Source organism: Ostrinia nubilalis, chromosome 11 (genome assembly GCF_963855985.1).
Source record: "Ostrinia nubilalis chromosome 11, ilOstNubi1.1, whole genome shotgun sequence".
In the NCBI taxonomy this organism is placed as follows: domain Eukaryota; kingdom Metazoa; phylum Arthropoda; class Insecta; order Lepidoptera; family Crambidae; genus Ostrinia; species Ostrinia nubilalis.
The window spans coordinates 14,011,742-14,030,796 of NC_087098.1; the positions used below are offsets into that span (position 1 = coordinate 14,011,742).

The 19,055-nt window shown below is 35.4% G+C and overlaps 1 protein-coding gene across 6 annotated transcripts in view; it reads right to left on the reverse strand.

Annotated features, from left to right (window-relative positions):
• Nucleotides 1-19,055, reverse strand: part of LOC135076336 (cingulin) — a 183,671-nt gene that overhangs the window by 141,688 nt on the left and 22,928 nt on the right. The window contains exon 1 of one of the 6 annotated variants that reach the window (XM_063970825.1): nt 17,306-17,553. The exons of the other annotated variants lie outside the window; for them this stretch is intronic. The gene's annotated coding sequence lies outside the window, so the exon portion shown is untranslated. Of the gene's footprint in view, nt 1-17,305; nt 17,554-19,055 lie in introns of those variants that run through there. 6 annotated transcript variants of the gene reach the window in all.

A 19,055-nucleotide genomic window follows, 5' to 3' on the forward strand; every position in this document is an offset into this window, starting at 1 on the left:
TTCATAATTTCAGTTTATTATCATTATTTAACGCACCAAGGTTTAACATCGATTCTGATCTATCAAATTCTACTGCAAACTAATAGATAGTGTCTACTAATCAAATAAAAAATATTTATGAAGACCTTTAATTACAAAGCATACCTACCGGTTACGTTGAAACTGCATCATCATGATGTTAACAGTTATTGAAAGCCAAACTCATGGAGTGAAAGTGGGTTCAGTCTTCAGCCGTAGGAGACTAACATAATTCAAAGTTTATTATCAGCAGGCTTGACCTTTGTTCCCTGTCCAATAAATCTTCGAACAGCGATGGTTAATGGAGAACTTTTTATTCGAGCGAGACACAAAGACAACGGTAAGAAGTATTTGGTTATGTTCTTATCGTAGAAATACAATTTTTCTAAAAGACAAAACTTACTGAAGAAGTTTAATTTAAATGTCACCAATCCCAGCAGAGTCCTTGAATATTTAGGGATAGTGTGCACATCATCATAATATTTTACGCCAGAGAAATTTCGCATTCTTCTTCTTGTTGCATTCCTTGCAGTATAAACATCTCCGTATTTGTTCACAACAAATAGCAGCCCATTTGTGCGTCCACTGAAATCTCAACAAACACTTTCTCTAGCAAGTCATTGTTAGTGCTTGCAGGTAAATTTTTCTATTTCGATTGTTGCGTCATAGCCCTCATCTGACGCCTTATTTTCTTTTTCCAAGAGAATGATGACCGGCATTGTTTCTTTTTATTTTTCAACTCCAGCAGATGTTTTTTAAACTGCCATATTGTTCTTCGGTCCGTTAGTGTAATTTCGGTGACGAACCGTTAATGACAAAAAGAAAAGGTTTATGTTTTTTATATTTAACCCTTTTCTTGGCATTGTGCATTTAAAGATACGTTGACCAAAACAAAAATATGGGGGAGAAACCAAAAACTATATTTAAATGTTTTTTTAATATAACGTTAGCCCAAATACTACAGATTGTGTTACACAGTATAGAATCGCTACAGGCTGCACAGATTTAACAGTAATATTCAAAATGTCAGACCGTTGACAGGCGTCTACGCACCGGCTAATAATTTTTATTATTTTAGGTGTTTTTTTTAAAGAATATTGGTGATTATCTGTAGTAATATGGATAGTAAATAAAGGTTTCTTGATGATAGTGCTGTTTTTTCATCCCAAAACTTGTATAATTATTCTTGTACGATGCGGATTGTCCGAATGTATCTCTAAATGCACACTGTCAGATACGTAATAATTTACTTTCAATTTTGAATGTATCCTTAAAGACACATTGCCAGGTTCTCGTTGACTTTAGTTTATGATTTTTTCATAGATTTTATCGCATAAAAAAGGGAATATGTTATTAGTTAGTAATATTAAAAGTTGTAAATTATATGCCGATGTGGGTTTTAATTCATGTAATAAAGAATGTTGTTTTTAGACAACTTTGTTTTACAGCAACAAAATCAGGCGCGCAAAATGCTGGTTCTGGTTCCAAAATCTGGAACCAGGTCGAAAGTCAGTGGCGGTGACACTTCAGCTGATGAATTAGAAGCCGCACTTAGCCTCCTGATTCTCTTGGGTGGTTATCTTCCTACTCCAAATAACCCAAATCACCCTCAAAAAGCGAGCAGCCTATTCAGGCTGCTGCATGCTTCTGGTTATAAAGCTGGTGATTGAAGAATTTCAGCCAGTTCGACTGCTGCATAGTTCTCCAGAGAGTTCCAGAGATCCATTTCCGCTATCTTGCGTTTCCACTGTAAGTTGGGTATCAAATTATCTTCAATCGAAGACGTGAACACAGTTCGGTACCAGTTGGCGTCAATATCCCTCGTATTTTTTTAATGGTCTTGTAGGATTCCTATGTGTCCTATCTACATTTGCTTCTACTGGATGTTAAGAGAGGTGTGAGGTTCAGGAGGTACTCCAATGACGCTGATAGAGTGGTTCTCATACATCCAAATGCAGCTATACTTGCAAGGCGTTACAGACTTTGAAGTGGGTTTTTTACTTTGTTTTCAGTTTTTTGTAAAAGATACTTATTTTTTATTTCTCAAATAAGGAATAGCTTAAGGTTTTGTAGTCATTTTCATTTAAATAACTAATTTTTACTAACAAATAAACCATGTTTTAATTTACTACAAAGCTGGCAATGTGCACTTAAAGATACATACTATATTTCCAAAACTACATACCTAAGATTTTTTTTCGTATTTTTTACATGATTTTTATTCGTCCTAAATCCAATATTTATAGTGTAAATCACAAATATTAACCAAAACCGTCTTTGCCAAGTATAGGGTTAAATTATATTTAGGCGATCGGCCACTGGAAAGGTATGATTATAACAGTTTCGTGTTGTGTAATGTAGGTACTTATTCATCACTGGAAGAATTGCTAACTCATCGTAACTTTGCTTGATTATGGCTGTCTAAGAACATTGATGAAATATAATTTATGTACCCTACCTATTCGATTGTTGATATTTTTTCAGACAATTATATGTTTATTAAAATTTAGGTTCGTTCATTCGTGCGTTTGTTTCAGCCAAATGACGTCCACTGCTAAATTAAGCCCTCCCTAATGATTAAAATACGTCAGTTCACAGGTGAGCACATAATAATGGATGTCGTTTGTCTTAACACATTGACTGTGGACAACTTATTGCAATAATGACTCCGTGACTTATTAGATCAAGGTCTCGACCGTTATCTAGACGACATTCTTAGACGCTTTGACTGTCTAATGCTTGTATAATCATGCACCGACGTGACTGATGAATTTTATTCATGTTTATGTATGTTTTTATAGCCAACAAATGTGCTAACGGCAAATGGTTAGCACAAATAAGCGATTCAATCAAATTGAGTGAATTCAATCAAATGCATGTTGCGTAAGTTGAAATTATGGATGCAGAAGTGAAAGAAATAGTTGGTTTGGCGGTCATACGTAAAAAAGCGCATCATCAATAAATTGTCTAGCTACACATTAAATAAAGAACTGGGGTATAGATGCTAAATTAGCAATTCCTCTAAAATTTTAAAGTTAAAACGCATTATTCTTCATCAGATCTCCATTGCATGAGCACGACCCTCACGAGGTAAGTGGTACGACGATCTGATGTTGGTCACGAGAGGTGCGCTGGATGCGGACAGCGCAGTACCAGCGGTCATACGGGACTATTCCCACCTCTCGTTCCCACCACTGCAACTCCTGTGTAGCCAGGATCTACAGCTTGACCGCCACAAAAACCCAACCAATGAAGGTCAAGTTTGTCCCGGGGGAAAGTTAAACTGTCATTGGACCCGCAACGAAATTAATCAGAAGAACATAGGAGGAGTTCGAAATTAAGGTTCGACTTAGTACCAGCGGTCATGGAAGTCCTTGGGAGAGGCCTTTGTCCAGCAGTCCACGTCATTTGGCTGACACGAACGAGGGATACACACACTCCCTTTGCCAGACGGGTTGGATAGAGAAACTGAAATGTCAAAGTTATTTTAACTAAAAGTTTTAGCAATATTACGTCAGAAATGTAGCTCATTCAGATTGGATTTTTGGTTAAATGCTTATCACATTTTTGATGTAGTGTAAGTATTGCAATCAATTATTACGCAAATATTTTATTTCAAAAACCAAGTCGACTTAAAAAGTCCTCGCATTTAGCATTTATATTGTGTCCATTAATTGTGTTATTTATAATGACACTGACACAACTTTTATTGGTAAAGAATGTAATGTTTCAACATTTGTCCATACAAATTACAAACTACTTTCTAAATTACGTGTTTTACTGAACCAAATATTAATAAAGGTATTCAAGTCTTTATTTAAAGAACTGTTCTAGATTTATAATTGGATGTTATAATAATAAACAGCGTTTTTATTGAAATAACGGACTATTATAAAATTAAATTTGAGTATTTAATTTAGTTGGACGCGCTTTTTATGCGTTGGGGTCATCGAACTTCACAAAGCGACCACCGTCCAGCGTTGATTACATCTGATTCGAATTTCGATCGCGGTTCATTGTTATTTGAAAATTGGAATAATACTTTTCTAATAAAAGATTTAATCAGTTGCTTTAAAGTTTTTTGAAGAAGTTAGAAATGTGAAAAAGAAAGTTAAATATGAACGTATACGAGCCTAAATGAGAATCGCCATAAAGAAAAACAATTGAAAATTTTCTTAATGGCGAAAACTAAAAAACAATCTTTTTTATTTCGACAAGAAATTGATAACGTTTTATAATATTATTTAAATAATACGAAATAAAATAAGAACGAACTTAACAGCCTATTAATTGTTCGTTTAAATAGTTCTAGCAAACCAGGAGATCACGTAAATGCAAATCACGGCCTTGAAGTAGGTAAAACAACACTTAAAAACTCGTAGGAACTGCTAAAACTGCAGTATTTTAGACATTACAAGGCTAATTCAAACACTGCCGTTTACTTAAACAATGTGAATTCCACTCAAAGGTAAGTGTACGTACTTATTTATTAATTGAAAGAAAATAAATAGAAGAAAATAGATCCTATTTACAAACAATAAAAAGTAAATTATTCAATTAAAACTAATGACTAGTTAAAAATTTAGTTAAGATAAAGAATAAAAATTTAAAAGAAAAAGTAAAGTCCAGTAAATTCTGTTAACAGCCAGGATCCAATATCGGAAAGAAGTATAATCTTAAAAATGTTAGGACAAATCGCAATACAGTAATTCCTCATATCTTCATAATAGTGTCGGCATATGCAATGGATATCATATCAGATGTATTTACATAATGGAGTCTCGTTACATTCCCAAGACGATACTTTATGTAACTTACTTTTGTAATACCAATCAAGTGCTTATTACTAGTAACTTCTTGTATTTGTTGACTATCTTATAATGGATTGGAATAAATAAATAAATGAAATGAAACACAACTGGTCCTAAAACTAGTTACATTTTAGTTTCGATTTTTTGTTACATTATTGCACAGCCCAATTGCAGTTAGGGTCAAATCGTAAATACAATATTAAGGATACTAAATCTTGACGAAATTGTAAATTAAACTTTATTTCACGCACTAGTAAGCTTGCTAGTTTAGTAAACATTAAAAATATTGCATTAGAAACATAATAAATAAAATAAAGAAACAAAAAACACCGCCTCAGAAATTGCATGTCACATTTCATTACATTAAAACAAAGTCGCTGTGCTGTCTGTCCTACGCAACGGATTTTGATGCAGTTTTTTTAATAGATAGAGTTCAAGGTTTATATGGATACTTAGCACCCATGCAAAGCCGGGGCGGGTCGCTAGTCTCTGATAAAACAAGAATGTGGCCAAACAGATTCAAAAGTAAGCAATATATTAAAGAGACACCATTCAGAAGAGCGGTGAGAACAGTACAAAAGATGTCCTACAAATTGAAACTAATCTATGCAAATTCATCGGATGACCAATCACTTGCCGATTCCAGGTTAAGTACGTAGTTAATGAAACCGCATTGATTGTGTTTTCCAAGAGAATGACTGTTAACACACATACCTGCCCAGTTCAGTGCGAAAGATACATAAATAAAGTTAAACTTTACATGGTTGGCCTTTTGTTTTGATTTATTTCATTTTACAAATCGTGGCATACGTATAATACATCGTAAAAAAGAAATGGAAGCATGAAAAGTGAAATGAAATGAAAATGATGAAAAAGCAACTGCCATTAAAACTACCTACCTAATTAGATTAGCCTTATGTAAGGATCTACTTTAACTTGTGAGTGAAAAGTTTGCAATATTTTAATTTGAATGGGATGAAAACCAAAAAGACCATGATTACTAAAAACTGCCAGTTCTATGCGTTCCGAATTTCCACAGGAAAATTGCTGTTTTCAAAGTTATGAGTTGATAACGCATTCAATCAACAGCACACCAGACTCTATATTATTTTTATTGAAAAATATCCCATAGGCCTATTACCACTAGGTACATGATTGATCTTCTCTTGATCTGTCTTCTGTAAGTATAGTCAGCCTCAAATAATTCGTGCTACCCAAAGTAGCCAAAAAAGTTCGCAACTCATCTTTGAAACAATTGGAATAAGGTTGTGTTGTCAACTTTTGGGCCACTGGGTGTCACGAACTATTTGAAGCTGACTGTAACATCAGTGCTACAGTGAAATCGGCCACTCATGAGTATGCCTCACCGCAACCGGATCGTAAAAGGAAGTAATATCAATTTGCTTAGGCACAACGCAAGCTAATTGGCAATTCTCGCGTGCACAAATTTCGGTAAAGTGTATTAGGAAAGCAACCGCAGTCAACCACAAAATATCACTCCGTTAAATCTGTGATTGACAACACATTTTCTTTGATAGGGTTGACACTTGACACATGTCGAGAATAACGCAAGTGTTTTATAGTTATTTAATGATATTCGCCAATTATTCTTTAATTTCTTTAATGAATTTCACAAATCAGTGTAGTCGCCAGTGATATTTCAGCTTTAATGTGTTCCATTCCAAGTTGTCACAGGTTCTTTTAAAGTTTTAACAGTCGTTGATCTGCAACAGTCTTACATCCGACAGCTCTACTTTGTATTTTAACATAATTCGTATTAAGTATTTCGTTTGATGTATCGATAACCATTGACAACCCTGCGGTAATGAGCGGAACCAACAATCAACCACTCAGCGATTACTACAAAGATTCAGTAGGAAGCAGTTTTCTCTGTAACGCTTGGTCACACATGGCAAACGCACACAATGGGTGACCAGTGACCAACGTAATGGTAAGGGAAGTCAACTTTCCTACGTATTATAGATCGCTCGTGGTGCATGTTAATGAAGCAGAATTAGCGCCGGCAAACATAAACCTCATAATGGCCGATGACGCGAAATTTCTCTTCAAATAAAAAAGCCAGGAGTTGAGTAATCACTGTACTACCATAAAAAGAAAAGGTCTGACCTTTCTGGAAACAGCTGGTATCTTTAATTATGCAATGCTATATGAAACATAGCAGCTATATGCTATATTAATCATAGCAGATAATAATGTGGTTAATAGACAATTTGTTCTACAAGACGTTTCATAACAGGTCTAAGACTTGAGCGTATTCAGTTCCGATATAGAAAACCGTAAGGAACATGAAATCAAGACGCTGTGAAATGTAACACCTGTGACTGCTCCAAATAATATCACGTGAAACGTACCGTAACAGTTACGCGGCGCGATATGCCACGCTTTAACGCTGTTACGATCCGAATTTCCCGATCACACGAGAATAATAGCAATAAAAGAAATTTATTTTCTGTAAATAGGCTTTTAAAAAGCGCTTTTACACGTCACAGTTTACTAGTCTATAACCTTTCGGGAAAATATGAGTAAATGGGCGCTGAGAAAAAGCAGCGCAAGAAACTTAGTCATCTGAATATCTACGTTTTCTTCAAATGAACTTGAAAACATATTACATTATAGGTATTTTTGGAGTTCTTTAAATTCGTACTCTCTGTAAATTGTATTTTACAAAAACGCAAGTGAAAGTATGTCGGTATTTTGCTTTTGCTCACGTTGACAACTACCGAATGATTCATTAATACAAAAAAACGTGAACATTCGCAATAAAATTTCGAATCAGAAATTTTTTCGTGTACGAATATGAAGGACCATTAGTTATTTGTTACCAATTTTAAATGATTACTTACAAAAAATGACCTGTTGATAATGAAATGATTACATAAAAAAATTAAATAATTTTCATAATTTTTGTAATACAGACGACCCAGTGACATGAAACAAAGTTTAGAATAAGAATCAGAATACTTTATTCAGCATATTGTAAAGAAGTACAGTAAATATAAACCTAGAAGCTATGCTGAAGAGGCGCCCGCTCAGGAATGTTCGCGACCATAACAAACGCCATGTCGAGAAGCTGGTTTTCAGCGGGAACCAACATACGATGAGACTCATCAGATTTGTTACGAGCTATTTACACTAATTTTAGTCGAAGTGATTGTAGGAATAGAGCTGGGCTTCTTACAGGTTCATTCACTTCACATAAACCAATAGTGAGTGGTAAAAGGCAGGTTCTACCGACTCCTGCGCATCATTAAACTGCCGAATGGAATCGAAGTGTCGTAACACAAGCCACGCACTGCAGTTAGGTAACATTATGCAGTTATAGAGTTATTTATTCCCAATATTCATAAATATTTAAGAATTTGTTGTTTTGCATAGTATGGTATTGCAATAGGCAATTTAAACAGTTCTAATTAGCATGCATTAAACGGATTGTACAGATATAATAACCAATATAATTTACAATTCTTTCATAAACTTCAAAATACCTGCCTTGTCTTGCATAAATATAAGGTCACCTCCAAAAGACAGACGATATTTAAGGGACAAATAAAAAATCTTAAATTAATTCGTTTTAGATAATACAACCATATTTTTAGAAAGCTAGTTTTCGAGATTTTTTAATGTTATTTCGAGAGAACCCGAAGTGCTCAGTGAGGTCCGGAGGCATGGCATCGATCGTGCCAGACAGTGCATCCGTGTACAAGGACGTCACATCCAGCAGCTTATGTAAATAATGTGAAAATGACAGAGGGTTTAAAAATAAAAATATTACATTTAGTTTGTTAGGAAAAGTAAAAACAGAAACTAGCCTATTTTTTTTTGGTTTTAATACTAGGGTCCAATTTTTCTAATATAATTAGATGCCCTATTAAAATTTAATCAGTCTTTTGGAGGTGACCTTATAATATGTACGGTCGACAGCACGTCAACGTAAACACTGCGGTATCTTACGTAGTTGCGATAGGGGCGAGTTTACAACGAAAATGTATAGCTTGATGTGCTGTCGACTGTACCTACACATTTTATTAATATTAGACTCAAATTGTTCAATTGCCTCCCCAACCCGTCTAGCGAGGGTGGGGAGTATATGCCAAATCCTCCATTTGCCTCTGGTAAATTAGAGAGGGTCATGGTCCTGCAGTGGAGACTAAATGACCCGATGATGATGATGATGATGATGATGAAGAAGACTCAAATTAAGATTGAGGCGTATAATGATTAAGGCATGTTTAAGCCATTGTGGCCGCCTAAAGTTGTAGTACAAACAGTAGTAGATAGTGTAAGCAAGCATAGATTTATAAACAAACAAGATTAACAAATAAATGATTTGTTTTGATTTGAATGGAAACAAAATATTATGAAAACATTAATAGATTAGCCCAAATACAAGCAAATTATATGAAAATCATCCGTCCGGGCGTGAAACAGGTGCTAAAATAACGCGAACAAATTGGTATCAGCTGGTATACGTAATTGGTTGCAAAGAGCTGCCACACTATCGATAGATTTTCGATTACTTCAGTTGGGAACACTCGGATTTGAAAACTGTGTTATAATTACATACTTTTCCGATTGACGGATTGCGAATATGATGATGGAACCATTATATCTTTGAACGGTTGGCTATAAGTTCGTTTGTTCGTTTCAGCCGAAAGACGTCCACTGCTGGACAAAGGCCTCCCCCAAGGATTTCCACAAAGACCGGTCCTGCGCTCCGGCAGCAAAATCAGTAGCTTTTCAAATTTCGAGAATATCGATATCTATCCATGCAGAATACAAATAAAACACTACAATGAATTCGATTTCTACAGTATCGATCGAACCAAGGTGATAGACCCCAGCTATAGAATCACGCAATGCACAACGAAACGCACCAAAAATCAATTCACAAACTGTTCGTGTGATACGGCATCTACTCGTAACAAAGTAACTGCACAAATAAATTATTACCATTGAAGTTAATTGTAATTCGATTGAACCGTAATTTGATTTCAGAATGCGAGGGTTAAAGCAATTACCCAAATTGAAAGTTGTTTATGAAGTGATCATTACTATAGGCAAAATTTGTTTAATTTACCTTTATCTGGTCATTTAGTCTCCACTACAGGGGCATGCTCTTTCTAATTTATCAGAGCTAAATGAAGGATTTGACCAACCCAGAATTATGGAATGATAATGTAGTTAAAAAGAAATTAGAATCTTCCCACGGATTTGTCATACATTTAATAATTACATGTCCAAATAAAGGGTAGCTAGAGGCTAAGAAGTTACATAATGACAATCATGAAGATATCAAACTGTAACCCAAAAGCGATGTAATAATAACAGAGCATAAAAACGACTCAGATGTTAAATGCCGTTTAAGACCCACGCATATAATTTCAAACCTTATTACAATGAACGAGGTGTGTTTCGAACAGCACATAAAAATTCGATGCTGGCAACGAACGATCGATTTAATATTATGATCTAGAACGAATCATTCGATTGTGTCATTAGCGGGATGCGCGATACAAAAACCGCAAAAACTCTTCAATTCGATCAATTGAACTGAGTCGAATCCGAATTCGAAACGTTAAGCATGTGTTACTGAACACGTTATACAACTATGCAGACGGGATTTGTACTAATTGGAACATAAAGGACAATGACCAAATATGTATGGAGTGTGGTCCAAATGTCCACCACTAACGAGACTTATGTAGTAAAATAGTCTACTAAATACTGATTCATTATAACCAAACCGCAATCAAAAATATGCTGTCAGTAAAAAGTTATGACTGAATGAAAAGTCATGTTTTTTACCTTTTCATCCGAAAAATGTCTTGATATCATTCTATCTTTCGCACATTTTGGATTAATCTATGCATGTTATGTCATGTCGCTTAGTGTGCCATGTTAGATTCTGGCTAAAAGAAAAAAAAATAAGCTCAGAAGAAAGACAACAATATTGGAATTATGGTCGGGTGGTCGCTGCTCCGCCCCAATTGGTTGTAGGGTGATGTTATATAACCTAAAACCATCCTTAATAAATGGGCTATCCATAACAAAAATAATTTTTCAAATCGGACCAGTAGTTCCTGAGATTAGCGCGTAAACTGCTAGAATTTTTCATACGATCATAACTTTTTACTGACAGCTTATTTTTTTTTCGTCCTATACTGAAAGTTAATCTCTATTTAATGGACTATAAGCCAATATATGTCTCATTTGTGGTGGACATTTGGACCACTTTTGGTCATTGTCCTTTGAAATTATGTCCAATTTTCACATTTTCACATAATTCAAAACGTTTAATTGATGTTCCTATTAGGAACATTTTTAATAAAGGTGGTGTTAAAACGGTGTATTGTATCGATTGTTTATAAAATTAATTATAAGGCACTTTTAACAATACAACTTTAATTTTATGGGAATGTATGGTAGGAAATGTAACCGGAGATATCTTGCGCTGATTTCTTTTAAGATTTGGTTTAGACTCTGTGACTTTAATTGCATTAAGCTTTTTTACTACTCCAATAATATCTCCCACACTCTTATCACTAAAAAAAGAATTGATGACGGTCGCAGTATCTTCTAATATCACATCATCATCAGGCGCGTCTAGTACATCCACAGATTAGGCTCCCCTCTCCTCTAATTCTTTCAAACCGATTGAGTTATAAGAACATTTACACTGTAGGTAACTAAATAAATATTTTTCAAACTAGACAATTTTCTCCTATATCTGAATTCCCAACTTTGCTTTTGGAATAATACTGCTTAGTGTGGTCTCTAGAGAGGCCAGAGTTGAGTTAACGGCATCAGAGATGTGCCCCATCTCATTGATTTCAATGGCAATCGGACCTGTATCAGATCCGGTACTGGTTTTACTGTTACCACTGACACGGAGAACTCGCTCGCTAAAACGAACGAAAGTAACACAGACCAACAGTCTGGTTGTTTCGAAGATTCTGTTTACATATCCGCTAAATTGGTTGGAATATGTGAATCATCTAAGGATAATACCAACAGGTACAGATTGCCTAAACTGGAGTAGGTAATTGCGATTTAAATCCTCTAACTTTAAAGTGTTATAGTCGGATTGGAGGGAAAGACAAAACACGATGTACTTCATTGCAAGTACTTAAATACTACTGACTGAAACAAAAAACATAAATGTAGAGTTGTAAATTACTGACTTCTTAATTTAGGAATTGAACTAATATTGTTAATTGATACAGAGGTTATCAATAATTACTTCTTCTTCTTTTCAGCCAAATGACGTCCACTGCTGGACAAAGGCCTCCCCCAAGGTTTTCCACAATGAACGGTCCTGCGCTGCCCAGAATTGCTAAAATCAAGTGGCAGTGGGCGGGGCACATAGCTCGTAGAGACGATGGCCGTTGGGGCAGGAAAGTTCTCGAGTGGCGACCACGGGCTGGAAGACGTAGCGTGGGCAGGCCTCCTACTAGGTGGACCGACGATCTGGTAAAGGTCGCGGGAAGAGCCTGGATGCGGGCAATAATTACTACTAGCAAACAAATGACAGTACAGCGAGCCAGAATCCGAACAATGCGAGTCATCACACAACGGCGGGCTCATTCACAAACCGCCGAAGTAAACAAATAAACAATTAGCGGGACGATGGAACAATAACAGCGTTTGATGGCATCGCCCGTGTTTCCGCGGCTGCGACTACAATCCGCGAGGTCACACGTCAGCCGAAGAGCGAACGGTGAATGGATCTCAATGCCTCACCTCACTATTGTGGCAGACGTCCACTTCTGTGTCGTTATCGCAAATCATAGCTGATTTATAGCGTCCCAAAAGCTACAGAGAGGTCTACGATAGTTGAATTTATCGCTACCCGTACTCGTAATCATGTGGCTTATTAATCTTATGAACCAGTCGATGCTACGTCTAATGATTAGTTTTTTCCGCTGCATATGGTGACCCACTTATTGTCTAATTAAATCCTTATTCCGTTTAGTGAATTTCAGAATGATTTCTCTGCAGTTAATTGCGCGGGTCTGCAGGAAAAGACCCGTTGAATCTGGAGCATTGACGCAGACTTCTGAATTACGTTGAATAATTATCTCATTAAAATTTAATTATCACCTATAATTAGATAGTGCATTTTTATCTTTACCGTAATATTATATGTACATAGCTTATCATGGCTCTCAGTATCTGGAGTGCATGTTATCTCAGTTTTATCGGCGGCTCTTCAGTAACATGTGAATTTGGTACTTCTTTCAAAATTAATACACTCATACATTTTAATTCTGTCTTCATTGACATCGAAGGAAATTTTAATTGATTCAACAACACACGCTCCATCGTATCGAACAATGCATTGTTGTAATTCAAATGTATTGGTAAATATACAATCCATCACGTCCATCAAGATGATGATTATCTTAATACAACTTTCAATCTCAATGTTCAAGTTTTCTTTTAATAATAGAGAAAGTTACTGTAATGATTTCCAAATTCGTATTTACATACGCAATCATTATGATGTTTTAGATGATATAAGTTCATAAATGTCAACGTAATTTAGGTTTCATGAATTATTTATTGCACGGTTCAATTTTAACTTTCCATGTTTGGAAAATTTCTAACATTAGGTGAGAACTTGCACACAAATCCGTGGTATTCAAAAGTCTGGGAACAACAATCCGTCTACGTTCTTAGTGTCAAAGTTATGGCCTATAAATCTCGCTGTTGTATGGAGTTATGGCTGTGGTTATAGCACGCGTATATGAAAGGCCGGATTATCAAAAGCAGAGGCGAATACGGCGGCTTGTTCTTAGTAGAAAGTTCCTCAGCGACCGCCCGACTGTATGATCATTTATTAAACTGGAATCTCACTATTGGAGCGAAGAGGCACCGGTGCATTTGTTTGTTATGGCCATTAAAGGAATTGATCATAATTTAACCTTGTAGATGCTTTTTATGTGAACATAAAGTGAAGAGGTGTAGAAGAAGAGACTTAAACTGATGAGGCATTGCAGGTAATTAAACATAACTTTAATGGGGTAGAAACAAGACCACTTATGAAGATCTAAACGATTAGCCAACTAAGTCAGCTATTATGCAAAGAAATTTAGCGATACTGTGCCGCTTCGAAAGTGAAACGCATTCGCGTAGTTATCTTGAAACGTCAAACCTTTTAAGCGTTAATGTACGGTTTCTCCCAAAGGTGTTACGGTTGTTAACATTAACCAGCAATAGTACTTACTTATAGACAACAAGAAGGTGGTACATATGTCACTTGGAAGTTGTAAACATTGTGGGGACCATGGACCTATAAAAAAAGGCGGACGGAACTCGCGCTACAACAAAACTGTGACGCAAAATTTTGGCGTTTGTCTATTGTGTGAGTGAATTTAGGGATGCCATGTTAGCCAAAACATTTTACCCATTTATTTTAAGAAAAACATAGATCGGCAGATGTTACTTGAGGAGGTTAGGAACAAAAGGTGACATTTACGTATCAGCTTCATTTTTTTTTATGTTTTTTTTCTTACTTGGAAGGATAAATTCTATCATTATCTGCAAGACATTGGTTCTGAAGGTGCTTAATTTCATAGAAAAATCAACTTGAACTACTACTTTTGAAACAAAAAGTTACATTTTAATTCAATCTCAATAGTGATTTGTACATAATAATCAAAAAGTGTCATTTCCTTTGTAAATATTTCTGAGGCTTTTAAGGTCGGATCAAAACGGGTACATTATTTCTTAAAAAATAACGATTTGCCCAAAATAAATTATGACGACAGGTCGAATCGATATGTTTAATCGAATAACCTTATTATATGGAGGCAACATTTTTTTTTACTTTTGTGGTGCGGCGCTCCTTGATGGCGCTGTCTGTCCTGTCAGTTGTCAAACAAAACACTGACAGACAGAGTGACTTTTAATACCTTGTAATCTATGTCTATGTTTAACTAAATTTTAAAACATACATGAAAACTTTTAATACCTTGTAATCTATGTCTATGTTTAACTAAATTTTAAAACATACATGAAAACTTTTAATACCTTGTAATCTATGTCTTATTAACCCATAATATTAAAAACAAAAAAAAAACAAAACACATAAAGTTCAACAAAAATATTTATTTTCTTAATTTATTCATATAATTAAAAAGTGTAAATGTCACTTTCTGTTCCTAACCTCCTCACTTGGAAATGTAGACAGAATTTGAAAAGGATGAAAGGTAAATGCGTTGAGGTAGGCGCGAAATTTTCATTGTTCAAATTTTCTTACATTGTTTGCAAGTCAAGCATAATGTTGATCAAAAATGATTCACGCAGTTACAAATTACGAATCTTGTGTACATTATAATCATAATCTTATGCATCATCAATATAATTATTTTTATCTCTGATAGATTTTAACATACAACCTGACACTGACTTGCAATCAATGTAAGAAAATTTGAATTTCGCAGTTCCACATTTTTGGGAAGGATCAAATCTGCCTATGAAAATATATCCCATTAAAACAAAACTATTACGATAAATTATTTTATTTCTATAGTATGCGTAATAAATAACTAAAAAGTCCTAAAATTATTATTAATTTCCCATATTTCGGGTAATTTTCCCACGTAAATAACTGAGAACACTGGTCTTTGACGTATTATTTTTTCGAGTGAATGACGTTTGATTTCAATTAATTTCAATATTTTAATGTCGGGAAATAAGTCATTGGATTATTATTTTACCTGTGAAATGTGATTCCTTAATTTTTGTTTGTTCGAACACAACGGTTTTTACACAATTTCATCAGACAAGACATGTCGTATTCGTGTTGTTTTTTCGCCGCCTAAATGTGTCAACTGTGTGAAGTTTGCACTCGAAGTGGTGCGTCAGGGTGTGAATGTGTGCGTGCCGGCATGTACGTACAGGCAAGCTGGTGTATCCTAATGTCACAGTATTTTGTTGATGAGAATCCGTCCGACTTTTTTTATAGGTCCATGGTGGGGACAGCACCTTTAGCAACAACAATGAAAACGGATGGAATTTGTTCGCTTAGTTTTAACAAACGATAGGCAGCAAACGATAAGAAAAGGGAAACAGAAAGAAAATAAAATAAAAATATTACTTCAGTATCAACTTCTTCAGTGGAAATGCGACAAGAAAGTGGACAATCCTAATGAAAAGGAGCCTCTTTTCTGAAGCAATCGCGTAAAACCGAAAACATACAAATGACAAGCAAGCATAATCCGTTTACTTGGAGTGTTGAACTCTACCCCAGAGAGTAGGCCATTCATGCTCAAGTATTTTTTTGCATAAATTAATTTTTCCCACGTTTTTGGCGGTGCGGACAGGTGATTTTATAAAGGTTGATTACAAAACGTTTGCTCTAATTTTTTGCTAGTTTTGCAATTAGGTTTTTTTAAGGTGATGGAAGATGACCAACTAGATACTCTATAGTTGGCAACGAAAACTCATTACTATAGTCAAAAGTAATGTACGTTATGGGTTTTATTCGATTTTAATAATGTAAACAATGATTATAACTAATTGGTTCCGTTATTATAAAAATGGTTCCGAGAATGAAATGATAACAGTTGATATTTTACCATCAATAGGTGTAATAACAACGGTATTATGGGAACACATTCTTGTTTATACTGTTTTCATTATATCCGTAGCTAATTTTCTAAATTGAATAAAGTGAAACTTATTATCTTGTCGTAGCCTTTTAAACACGAATAATGATGTCTGACTTTAGTCTATAATTTTCATATTGTGTTCAACATGAACATTCGTGCCACACGGTAATCATAATACGAGCCTAGCCCTGAAGGTGCACAAAATAATCAAACAAAGAATAACAAAGCTACGTAGATTATAACAGCACATCTACTCGTAGTAGAGGTGATTAAATTATAAATGAACCTCTTTTTTAATTTTGTGTAAAACCTTTTTACAATTCTTAAGCTGGTTGTGAAAAAAAAGATTAATCTCCTTTTACGTCCGAACTCCGGAGGCATGGGAATCAAGTCCGCTAGAGCTTATAAAGTGAATTATACCGTTACTATACGATATCCCCGGTGTGCGGTTTCCTGACGAATATGACGGGTTATTCCTCATTATAATTACTCTTTTTTCCTGTAATGGATATCGATAACTCACGTGACTGGTATAATTATTATTATTAACGTCGATACATTACATATGCAAGCTTAAAATAATTAGTTACATGCAACGCAGTAAGTAGGTACCAGACCAATTATTATTATTATTCCACCAACTGGTTAAAATTGTGTCAGATAAAATTCATTTAAATTAAAAATATCTGAAATTGCGTCTCATTATTTTGATTAAGTGTCTAATTAAAGCGTTTATTGTCTCTACAAGTATTCTACTGCACGAAACGAATGTACTTTCTCTATTTTGCGCTGATTTTACACGTAATGAGTGGTAAATAAAACAATAAAGCTGGTACTTACGACGATAGAAAGTAAATCCGAAATACAAAGTCCCACTGAATCGAACGTCAGATCACGACTCTACGGTCGGCCCACAGTCACAGAGTTATTGGTAAATTATTATAATAAGCACTAACACAGAATGTTTGAACACTATAAAGTCATCCACACGCGGTGTCGCGGAACGTTAATTTGAAATCGGAACGCAAGATGTCAGATTGACGGTTGAAGATTCCAATATGGCGCCGCGCGTGCGCGCTCTACGGACGCTTAGGTCGGTCTGCGCTCTCTAACCGCGTCGCGCGCCGCGCACCGGTCCCAGACATAATCACCATTTTTTATCACTATCCCGCATCGTTTTTAATATTGTAAAGCATTATATTTAACCCTTGAGCTGAGATTGAGTGCGGGTGGCCTACGTAAAGCCCTTCGACGGCGTTCTCACGAAAGTGTGGATTACACTTGAACTGTATACGGTTTTTCTATAACGGAAATGTGAGTTGAGTGAAACAATATGCAATTTGACAGTGGGTAATTTAGGTGTGAATGCGTAGGCGTGGGAATTGATATGCGGAAAGTTGCTGACTCTACATTACTTTTCAGTTCCACCAACCAACAGTCATGAATGAAAACACTGTTTTACTGAAACACACTCCAAATTGCCTACATGTACCACACTCTCCTAGATGATTACAGAATATAATCTAATGTATATTTTGATAACCTACAATCAGATATTATCAGATAACGAAACAAAACTAAAATAAACACTTCTTGCTTATACCCTTTTACCAAGAAAATAAATGATGATATTATCATCTTAGCCCCTGATAATCCTCTTTTAGCCTATGGTAAGTCCAATGAACGTCACTAAGCTAGATTTCCCGCTTTTTCACGCAACCTCTACTAGGCATCTTCTTGAGGTTGTCAGTCCATCAAGCAGAGTTGCGTCTTACACTAATTTTGCAAAGACGACATTCAAGGATTCATCTTCACCTTTCACCTTTTCTTCGATGGGTAATTTAGGCTATACGTAAGTACCTTTTTGAACAATGCGTAAAACATTACTCATGCTTACTTATTGAGAATTTTGGATTTATGGTGAATAATATATCTTAAAAATGATTTAAAAGTTAATAAAATCGCCTGGTTTTAAAACTACAACTTTCCTTTGGCAGGATTTTTTAACCACTGACTGAGCTTCCCCAAGCAAATTGATGATATCTTGGCAAAATCACAGGGTCTAGCTGTGGTGACGTCACCCAGAATCCGATATAGCCTACCGATATTGATATTGCGTCGACCGCAGAGGCGAGTGGGAGCTGCGTACGCGCACTTTTCACACGCACTTGCCGGGTTTGCGCCTTTCCGAGATTGTTTTCATCACAAATATTTTATATGCGCGAAACTTCACCTTTCGCTTGGTCAAACATGCAAAATATTTAAAGTCGCCGCGAGTGCGACATTTGTCTTATTTGAGAGAGGAAAGTATACACTAATTATTTCAGTCGTTGGGCACATAGTACATACCTACCTGCATCCTACCTGCATTGTTTTTGCATATTGAAATTTGATGAATTATTAACGCCAAAAATCAAAAAAATATTTTACACAAAAACGCTTTGTAAGCTGTAAATATAAGAAAGATTTTGAAGTATTGGTAGGTACTTCTTATTGAACGGGATTTCACACACTAAAAATTAACAGCCAATTATGGAATCACAAAAAGGCTTTAAAACCTGAGAAGATAAATCAGAATAAGGTTTTTATC